The sequence below is a fragment of the Loxodonta africana genome, chromosome 1 (genome assembly GCF_030014295.1).
Source record: "Loxodonta africana isolate mLoxAfr1 chromosome 1, mLoxAfr1.hap2, whole genome shotgun sequence".
Classification (NCBI taxonomy): Eukaryota; Metazoa; Chordata; class Mammalia; order Proboscidea; family Elephantidae; genus Loxodonta; species Loxodonta africana.
The window spans coordinates 208,317,977-208,328,527 of NC_087342.1; positions in this window are offsets into that span (position 1 = coordinate 208,317,977).

Consider the following 10,551-nt stretch of genomic DNA (forward strand, 5'->3'; position numbering starts at 1 on the left):
AATCTTAAGGCAAAACACACTCCAAAGAAACTCTTTTTCAACTTATTGCTTGATTATATTGCATTAGATTACATTACGGAAGGTGATTTCATTACATTACACTACATTGTGGAAAAACAATTAGTCTAGCATTTGCCCAAATCTGTGGGAAATATACCCTAGCCAAGTTGACACATAAAATTAACCATCGAGTAGAATCTGTGAGATTTTTTGAAAATTGAAACATAATGTCCTCAACTCCTCTCTCTGACACTATAAAACTTACTCTTAGATCAAGTTAAACTACCATAGCGGTTTACAGTGGGACCACATTGATTTGGCCAGTTTTAGGACTGAGTTTACTGATCCTTACATTGGCATAATGTCAATGACCTAGGTTGAAAATACCATAAGTCAGAGCTCTTTGGAATTCGTTCATTTACTGGAACAATGTCAAGGCCATTATTCTTTTCCCTTGCCTAATGGGAACTGAGAGAGAAAACTGTTTCTGTTCTCAATAATAGCAACAGTTGGGCTTCTGCTGAGCTACTGTTCTTAGTGATTCAATCTTATGAGCACTGTAACTCATGAAATAGATAATTTGCTCTTATTCTCTCTTTTATGATTATTATCATTTTTATTGTTATTAAATTAATATTATTATGTACATTGGCTTCTAAGAAAATCAATGGTAAATTTGTAGTCCAATTTTACTCATTATTTTATGGCATACATCGTTGTCTCAACTTTCCCCTGACTTCCTCTTATTCTTTCTTTCCTTATTTTCATCACTTATTTTTTAGCCTACCAGAATGCATGTAATTTTATAAAGAGCCTCAAATCATTTATAGTTATTTAAATAAATAGCATTCATTATTCAAAATGTACATCACCAGGAAAATGATGAGTTGTGCAATTTTTTTTCTGTACATACAGCTACTCTAGTATCTAAAAGGCATTTTTTTTTTTTTTAAGGATACAAGCAACAGAAAAATCTTCACAAATAGTGGTAAAAAGATGTGTTATTGAAAGTGTCAAAATGATGATGATGGTGGTAACAGTAGATGAGGAAGAGGAGCAGGCAAAGCAAAGAAAATAATAAAAAAGAAATAGGAAGAAAAAGAGCTTAATATGTCCCAGCACAGTGCAAAAACACCACCTCCGCCAATTTTACCAGGAGGAAAGTGAGTATTAGAGAAGTTGCATAACTTGCCTCATGTTAGATGCCTTGTAAGCTTGAGAGATTAAACACTTTTCAGTAAGCTACAGAAACTTTTAAAAATAAAAAATAAACCCGAATTCAAATTTTTCTTTATGCATTACCTTTGGTCTAATTCATTAATCTCACAACGAGCTTTACATTCATCTGGGGTTTCTCATATAATCCATGCTACTACATCCTGAGAGAATTTAACTCTGTCCCGAAACGACATCTGAAGCCAATATTTATAACTCAGTCTTATGTCCTTGCCAAGTTTCCTGTGCTAATGATCTTAAGCTTCAATAACAGCTGTCATGTAGATGAATTGCAAGGTACTCTGAGAGCTTTATGAATGTATCACGCAGCTTATATCACAGATATATTTTCTCCATCACCTCTGGCTTAAAATGTCACTAATTTTAAGAGTTCCTAGCAAAGTGCAAAGAAAAATGTGAGTACATATACCACAGCCAACTGAAAATTCAGAATAGAAATTAAGGTTGACAGAATGTCATTATTACACAAATTAGACTGGACATTGAGATTAATTATTGGAATTTATAAAATGATAAAATTATCATTTCTTTGTATTTTCATCATTTTCTTTAAAAAGGAAAATATAGGAAGAAAACCAATTATCAGGGCTTTATGATTAATTAATTCAGCATTATTCAACGGCATAAAATGGCTTGGTAAAATGGTGAAATGGATCATTTAAATCTTGCCTTTAATATTATGTAAAGATAATTTTTATTACAATGCTGACTTCTCTCCAATATATACAATAGTCTCAATATAGTCTCATATGTTTAAAATTTATTTTAGTCTGTTTAAAATGAAAAAAGTGGATTTGACACATTTGGTCTCTATAGAAATTATTAATAAGGTAAATCCATTAGAAGAGTATTTCCTAAACACATCTGTCATAAGAACCTTGGTATAGATCCAGATTCCTGTGCCCTTTCTAACATATTGAATCAGACTCTACAGCAGCAGAGACTGAGAACATGGGTGCTTTTTACAACTCTAGGTGATTCTCATCATCAAGAAAGTATGGGAAATAATGTTTAAGGCAATATTTACAGGAGGAAATAGAAACTGTAAGTATGTGAGTTGTGCTTTTACATACTGAGACCATTTTCCTCACCACTGTAACTCCAGGTTGTAGGACACTGCTATAGCACACACTCGATAAATTCTTATATAAATTAATTTCCATTATTAAAACCACATATTTCATATTTTAATGTTTAGCCCTTAATGGGCAATGTTGATGCTTGACATTTCTGAATGAACCTGGCAGAACAAAATAGTTGATTCTACTAAGTCAAAAAATTTTGACAAAAATTACTTATTTCACTTATTAAAATTACCAGTGCTCTAATAAAATTAAACCCACCCACCATGAAAAAAGCAAAAAACTTTTTAATCCAAGTAATAGCCTATATCCCTAAAGTAAAACTAATAGCTAAACTTTAAAAAAAGACTATCATGATGAGCAGGTTTATTGGGTTCAGACTCCAAAAACACTGCTTTCAAATTTCTTGCCAAATTAGATCAGTTTTTTTTTTTTTTTTTTTTTTTATCTTCCAGTCTACTCATTCAACTCTAAGAATACAGCACTGGTCTCTGAAGGCAGACAGGCGAAGAGAGTGTTGGATGAGGGGAGCTGTGTTTATTTGACCATGGGAGCTTACTTTTGCAGACAACTTGTCATAGATTGGGTTCTCTCGAGAAGCAAAACCAGCAAGGCTATAAATATATGTATGGGGAGATTTATATCAAGGAAATTGTTCACGCTATTGTAGAGGCTGGTATGTCCCAAGTCCATGGGTCAGGATAGAGGCTTCTTGCAGGGCCTGGCAAACCCAAGATCAGCAGGTCAGAGAGCAGAGCTCTTGCTCACAGGCTGTGAAGATTGATGAATCCCAAGATTAGCAGGCAGTCAGACCGCAGGTAAGCTGCTAGCTCAAGTCCCAAGAACCGGAGGTCAGATGAACGGGAGTCAGCCGCAGGATCCAGCGAGAGCAAAAAGCCTATAAGCCATGCCAGAAAGTCCACTTATGTTCTATACAGGCCACATGCCCAAGCAAACTCCCTTTCAACTGATTGGCTACTTATAGCAGATTCCATGATGGAGGTAATCACAACATCGTATCTCTGCCAAACCACTGAGAATCATGGCCCAGCCAAGCTGACACACAACCTTAACTATCACACTACTTAGGTCATCCGAAGGTCATCTGAAGGAGTCCCAGTGGAGCAGTAATTAAATGCTCAGCTGCTAACCAACTGTCAGCAGTTCAAACCCACCATGGCTACAGCTGCTATGTAGGAAAAAGATATGACAGTCTGCTTCTGTAAAGATTTACAGTCTTGGAAGTCCTTTAAGGAAGTTCTCCTTGGTCCTACAGGGTCACTATGAGTCGGAATCAACTCAATGGCAATGGGTTTGGTCCTGGTTTGTTATGTTATCTAGTAGAAGACTAGGGCCTGGAGTAGGGGGTAGTTTGGAATACAGGGTGCATGTCTGGACCCTTTCTACTTATCCATTCTCATTTCTCTTGATCTCCAACTCATTCTTTCTAACTGAACATCTTGTGAAAACTTGTAATCTCCCGCACACAGTATGTTGTTTTTTATGTTGTCATTCTGCTACCTCTTTGATGATGAAGGTTTTCTTCTTCACATCCTCTCATCCATCATCCTTCCTCTGTTTTTTTTCCCTAGTTAATTAAATTCATTGAAGCTCAGTTCAAACTCCCCCTCCCCACCTGTTCGTGAGGTCTTCCTTCTCATCCTCTCCAAAAACAACTTTTCTACACCTGAGCCTTTCAAAAATCCTGGGCACTACTCCAACATTATGTTTGCCGCACTAATTATAATTTTGGCTTCAGTGGGCCTGTTTTCCTCATTTAATTGTCAATATTCTGAAGGCACTTATCAGGACTTCATTTAGCTTCATATGCCCAGTAACCTAGAATAATATCTGGCACATAGTACGTGATAGTTGGGTGGATGAATGGTTGGATAGACAGGTAATTGAATGGATGAAACCAAAGATTTTATTCCACAAAGTAGAAATCAGGGTAAAGCTTACAGTCTGGACCTAAAATGTGAGTGCTCTCTAGAGTAGTGCCCACACAGTTCTAAGTCAGACTGAGCTACAATCAGGGAATACCAGGAGGATGCTCATACTATAAGCTAGAAAACAAATGTTCCAAGGTCAATTGGTTGTTTGTCTCCAAATATTCACCAGAAACTCAAGGTAGGAGACCCTGATTCTGAGACCACCATCTCTTTCTCAGTTGTGCTTTTAAAAAAAGTAGTAATAACTTCTGCTAGTACTGAACCAAACTTGGGCAAGACAAAGCTTCGTCACATCTGGGAGAGCGTCACTGATTTACATCTGAAGCCTATAATGAATAGTTTTAGGGTGATTGAGTGTTATTGTTCCTTTTATCTATAGAACAGGGATCTTGGTGGGTAGGGTATCATTTGCTTTTAATTTGAATATCTTGGCTAAAACCTAAAAGTAAACTCTGAAAACAAATGAAGTTATAAATTCATCAGGTGTAGCCTAGGTTCAGTGTTCTGAAGAGTGGAGAAGAGTGAGGTAGGTCAGAGAGTTAAGTTCTTCTCACATAGGGCCTGAGTAATATCACAGCTTGCATCCTTTTGATTTGTAATGGAAATTAGACCCCATAAGGGGCAGCTTGCCTTTTCAGACATGACATTTTTGAAATTACACATTCTAAGCAGGGTGGATAATATTTTCAACAAAACTCCACTGAAAATCCAGTTCACTAGAATCACCACACAGACTCAATTGCTGATTTTTATATTGCAGTATTTTTGGCTCTAAAATCATGATAAAGTAACACCAAAAGCGAATGGGCCATATTATGCACAAATTGTTTGCTAAATCTAAATTGCTAGATTGAAGCTTTTTTCCAGCTGTGTCTGAACAAAAATATATTCAGCTACAAATATACAGAATTAAGATATTTTGAAGGTGGGAAAATATGCTAGGGTTTTTTCTATTATAAAAATGATGGAAAAAATATGTCTTTCCTTTAATTTTTGTTTGTTAAACAGAGGAAATTCTTATTTCTGAACCAACCCTTTCCACATTAAAATTTCCTAGGACATGTGTCCCATTTGGCCTATAAGCTCCTAAAATGGGGTTATAAAAGAATAAATCTGCTCATCTCATAAAAAGGGATGGATGGCTTTATTACGAAATTAAAACTAGATTATCTATAGCACAGTGTACCCTAGGTTCTACGTGTGGCACAATGAGTCAAGATTTTGAAATTATTATGTAGGTAGTTAAGGTTCATGGAAAGGCCATTTTGTTGGATTCATTTGAGAATTATGGTGCTATAAAAGCTAGAGAGAAGTTAAAATTTTTAATCTTGCATCTCAAATTCAAATACCTAGAAAGCGGGTAGTGCAACACGGTTTTTTCAGGCTCCTTTTGAAAGAGACCACCTTTACTTAGATTCTGCCAATTAGTAAAGTATAAAAATGGGGGCCCACTGTTACAAGATCTTTTTTATTTGTTACAGAGAAGTTCCAACTTTACATTTCAAGTGAATTTTTCCCACTTTTAAATCATTGTGTGCATCAAATAATTCTCACTTATGGGCTGTTTTTGGTCTTTGCATCACCTATTTGCCATTTACCTTTCAGACAATGACTCTTTTTTAAGGTGAGAGCATAGCTAAACCACACCCTGCACAAAACTGTCGATCGTCCTGAATGCTGGCTCCCTTCTTCCAGGTCTCCTCAACCCCTCTCTACTGCTACACCCCAACTTCTTTGAAAATCCAGAGGAGGTTTCAGTTATTCTAATAAACTTTTCTCCCCTCTGAAGCTCAGTGCTCTCTCTGCTTCTGCATTTCTTTAGAACCTTTTTGTGTCCCACCTATTTGGTAGGAATTATATACCACAACAGAAATCTAATGTAAAATCACTGTGTGTTGCCACTTAATGTATTTTTTTTTAATTGAGGAATAATTGGTACAATATAAAATTCACCATTTTAATTATTTTAAGCATATACTTCAGTGAATTATAGTACATTCATAATGTTGTGCAACTGCTGGCACTATGTAGTTTCAGAACAATTTCATCACCCTGAAAGAAAACCTCGTACCCTTTTAGCAGTTATGTCGTACTCCCTACCCATCCCCCCGCCAATGCCCCAGTCCCTGGCAAAACTAATGTGTTTTCTGTCTCTATAGATTTGCCTATTCTGATGTTTCATATAAACGGAATCATACAATTTTATGCCTGTTTATGCCTGGCTTCTTTTACTTAATGTTTTTGAGGTTCATCCATATTGTAGCATGAATCAGTACTCCATGGACCTTGGATGAATACAAAGACTACTAGAAAGATGTTTACCTATGTTTTATCGACTGTGCCAAAGCATCTAACTGCGTGAACTGCAGCAAATTACGGATAACATTATGAAAAATGGAAATACAGAATTGTACTCATGAGGAACTTGTGCAGTCCTTCAAACAGAACAAGGGGATATCGAGTGGTTTAAAATCGGAAGAGGTATGTGACAGGGTTGTGTCCTTTCGCCTTATATATTCATTCTGTATTCTGAACAAATAACCTGAGAAGCTGGACTATATGAAGAAGAATGTGGCATCAGGATTGGAGGAAGACTCATCAACAACCTGCATTATGCAGATGACACAACCCTGATTGCTGAAAGTGAAGATGACTTGAAGCTCTTTCTGGTGAACATAAAAGACTACAGTCTTGTATGGATTACTCCTGAACATAAAATAAAAATCCTTACAACTGGACCAATAAAGAACATCATGATGAATGCTGAAGAAATGGAAGAATTTGTCAAGAATTTCATCCTTCTAGGATCAACAATCAATGTCCATGGAAGCAGCAGTTAAGAAATCAAATGAGGTATCACATTGGAAAACCTGCTGCAAAAGAACTCTTTAAAGTGTTAAAAAAGCAAAGATGTCCCTATAATGACTAAGGCGTGCCTGACCCAAGCCATTGTCTTTTCAATTGCGTCATATCCATGTGAAAGATGGACAATGAAAAAGGAAGACAAAAGAAAAATTGGCACATTCAAATTGTGGTGTTGCTGAAGAATATCTCTATTCCATGCACTTCCAGAAGAACTAACAAATCACTTTTAAAGGAAGTAGAGACAGAATGACCCCTAGAAGTGAGAGTGGAGACATTTTGTCTTGCGTACTTTGAACATGTCATCAAGAAAGACTAATCCCTAGAGAAGGATATCATGGCTGGTAAAGTCAATGAAAACAAGGGAAGCCCTCAGTGAGACAGGCTTACACTATATCTTGCTGCACAACTGGACTCAAACATACCAAAGATTGTGAAGCGGTAAGATTAGGTAGTATTTTGTTCTGTTATATATAAGGCTATATATATATATATACATATATATAAGGTTGCCACAGGTCGGAACTGACCTAGGGCAACCAACAACACAATGTTGCATTGTATGCATATATACCACACTTTGTTTCTCCATTTATTGATTGACAGGCATTTGGGTTGTTTCCATTTTTTTTTTTTTTTTTTGGTTTTTGGTAACAGCCCTGCTGTGAACATTCATAGTGAAGAAATATTTATTTGGACTCCAGTTTTCAGATTTGGTTCTACCTGTACAATTACTATGCTTAACTTTTGCTTTGTTTTGTTTTTTATAATTTTTATTGTGCTTTAAGTGAAAGTTTACAAATCAAGTCAGTCTCTCACTCAAAAACTTATATATACCTTGCCACATACTCCCAATTACTCTCCCCCTAATGAGACAGACCGCTCTCTCCCTCTACTCTCTCTTTTCATGTCCATTTCACCAGCTTCTAAACCCCTCCACCCTCTCATCTCCCCTACAGGGAGGAGATGCCAACATAGTCTCAAGCGTCCACCTGATCCAAGAAGCTCACTCCTCACCAGCATCCCTCTCCAACCCATTGTCCAGTCCAAGCCATGTCTGAAGAGTTGGCTTCCAGAACGGTTCCTGTCCTGGGCCAACAGAAGGTCTGGGGCCATGACCACCGGGGTCCATCTCGTCTCAGACCATTAAGTCTGGTCTTTTTATGAGAATTTGGGGTCTGCATCCCACTGCTCTCCTGATCCCTCAGGGGTTCTCTGTTGTGTTCTCTGTCAGGACAGTCATCGGTTGTAGCCAGGCACCATCTAGTTCTTCTGGTCTCAGGATGATGTAGTCTCTGGTTCATGTGGCCCTTTCTGTCTCTTGGGCTCATAATTGCCTTGTGTCCTTGGTGTTCTTCATTCTCCTTTGCTCCAGGTGGGTTGAGACCAATTGATGCATCTTAGATGGCTGCTTGCTAGCATTTAAGACCCCAGACGTCACTCTTCAAAGTGGGATGCAGAATGTTTTCTTAATAGATTTTATTATGCCAATTGACTTAGATATCCCCTGAAACCATGGTCTCCAGAGGCCTGCCCCTGCTACACTGGCCTTCGAAGAATTCAGTTTATTCAGGAAACTTCTTTGCTTTTGGTTTAGTCCAGTTGTGCTGACCTTCCCTGTATTGTGTGTTGTCTTTCCTTTCACCTAAAGTAACTCTTATCTACTATCTAATTAGTGAATAACCCTCTCCCACTCTCCCTCCCTCCCCCCCCATAACCACAAAAGAATGTTTTCTTCTTGGTTGAAACTATTTCTCAAGTTCTTGAAATACTGGTCTTGAACAATATTTGTCCTTTTGCAACTGACTGATTTCACTCAGAAGAAGAAGGATCAGTAGTTGGAAAATATGGCCTTGGTGATAGAAACAGTGACGGAAATCATAGAATTTTGCAAGACCAACGACTTCTTCATTGCAAATACCTTCTTTCACCAACATAAACGGCAACTATACACATGGACCTAGCCATATGGAACACACAGAAATCAAATTGACTACATCTGTGGAAAGAGACAATGGAAAAACTCAATATCATCAGTCAGAACAAGGCCAGGGGCTGACTGTGGAACAGACCATCAATTGTTTATATGCAAGTTCAAGCTGAAACTGAAGAAAATCAGAGCAAGTCCATGAAAGCCAAAATACGACCTTGAGTATATCCCACCTGAATTTAGAGACCATCTCAAGAATAGATTTGATGCATTGAATACTAGTGACTGAAGACCAGACAAGTTGTGGAATGACATCAAGACATCATCCATGAAGAAAGCAAGAGGTCACTGAAAAGACAGGAAAGAAAGAAAAGACCAAGGTGGATGTCAGAGGAGACTCTGAAACTTGCTCTTAAGAATCGAGCAGCTAAAGCAAAAGGAGGAATTGATGAAGTAAAAAACTGAACAGAAGATTTCAAAGGGCCTCTCGAGAAGACAAAGTGAAATATTGTAATGACATGTGCAAAGAACTGGAGATGGAAAACCAAAAGGGAAGAACATGCTCGGCATTTCCCAAGCTGAAAGAATTAAAGAAAAAATTCAAGCCTCAAGTTGCAGTAGTGAAGGATTCTACGGGGAAAATATTGAATGATGCGGGAAGCATCAAAAGAACATGGAAGGAATACACAGAGTCATTATACCAAAAAGAATTAGTCGATATTCAACCATTTCAAGAGGTGGCATATGATCAGGAATTGATGTTACTGAAGGAAGAAGTCCAAGTTGCTTTGAAGGCACTGGCAAAAAACAAGGCTCCAGGAATTGAGGCAATATCAGTTGAGATGTTTCAACAAACAGATGCAGCACTGGAGGTGCTCACTCGTCTATGCCAAGAAATATGGAAGAGAGCTTCCTGGCCAACTGATTGGAAGAGATCCATATTTATGCCTATTCCCAAGAAAGGTGATCCAACCGAATGTGGAAATTATAGAACAATATCATTAATATCACACACAAGCAAAATTCTGCTGAAGATCATTCAAAAACAGCTGCAGCAGTATATCAAGAGGGACCTGCCAGAAATTCAGGCCAGTTTCAGAAGAGGACGTGGAACCAGGGATATCATTGCTGATGTCAGATGGATCCTGGCTGAAAGCAGAGAATACCAGGAGGATGTTTGCCTGAGAATGAAAAGGCATTCAACTGTGTGGATCATAACAAATTATGGATAACATTGCAAAGAATGGGAATTCCAGAACACTTAATTGTGCTCATGAGGAATCTGTACATACATCAAGAGGCAGTTGTTCGGACCAAACAAGGGGATAGTGATTGGTTTAAGGTCAGGAAAGGTGTGCACCAGAGTTGTATTCTTTCACCATACCTATTTAATCTGTATGCTGAAAAAATAATCCGAGAAGCTGGAATATATGAAGAAAAACGGGGCATCAGGATTGGAGGAAGACTCATTAACAACCTGCGTTATGCA